Source organism: Pinus tabuliformis, chromosome 4_1 (genome assembly GCF_031772625.1).
Source record: "Pinus tabuliformis cultivar Carrire ecotype Pingquan chromosome 4_1, CPIR1, whole genome shotgun sequence".
In the NCBI taxonomy this organism is placed as follows: domain Eukaryota; kingdom Viridiplantae; phylum Streptophyta; class Pinopsida; order Pinales; family Pinaceae; genus Pinus; species Pinus tabuliformis.
This window is the reverse complement of record NC_142303.1, coordinates 550,824,463-550,825,436: the sequence shown is the minus strand read 5'-3', so window position 1 is coordinate 550,825,436 and position 974 is coordinate 550,824,463.

The window sequence follows — 974 nt, the reverse complement described above, 5'->3', positions numbered from 1 at the left end:
GATTAAACCATATTGATGTTCCACTTCCTACTATGAACATTGAATACTGAATATTACTAGCAATTGTCCCAAAAGGTACAAAGAGAGGCCGATAGGATTATTAAATTAGAATTGTTGAATTTCTCTAGAAGAGATGTTGGTTCAAGCCTAACACATGAGCAAGTTGAGCTGGCTAAAGGCCTTCTAATTGTTTTTTATTATTGTAAAATTATATTGATAATTCATTGGTTTTACTTTCAAAAGCTTGAAGGAATTTGAAGAACAAGTATAGAATTGCTTTGTGGGATTTGATCCCAAAATCGTTGATTTGTAGATATATACTCAATGAAATGTTAATTGGTTGAAACCCTGCACAAATGTTTGATATAAGAAAATAAGCCGAAAAGGTTGAAAGGCTTAATTGGTTTGCGGAAAACCTTGTTTTCTTGGACTGGATCATTGTGCAATTACTTTTCTTTAGATGTTTTGTTTATATCTATATTACACAGAACACATTGAATGTCTTATTTCATTTTAGAGTAAGTTGATTACCCAAAATTAAGAAACCTCTATAGATGGCCAAGCATCTACGAAGCTTTCTAGTGACCAAGGCAATAACCACCATGACTATCCCCTACCATTTGACAATGCTTCTTTACCCAACCAGATTGAATACTTAGGGAGCGAAAAGCAAGCCAAATACACAAACAAATTGCCTTTGGAAAAAATTATGCACATACATAGAGCAAAATCCAAATACTCTACCAAGAAGAAAGAAAGTTGTCCACACAAATTTTCATATTTAATTTATGGAAACTTATGATTCGCTATGTTAATAAATCCAAAACATTCTTAATGTAAATACACGTTTAGATGAAAAGGATAAAAAAATAACATTGTAACATATTATAAGCTCACAGATATATCAAAGTTAGAGATATGTATAGAGTACATTACAACATCACCGTTGAAACCAAAAATACTCTTCTCATGAT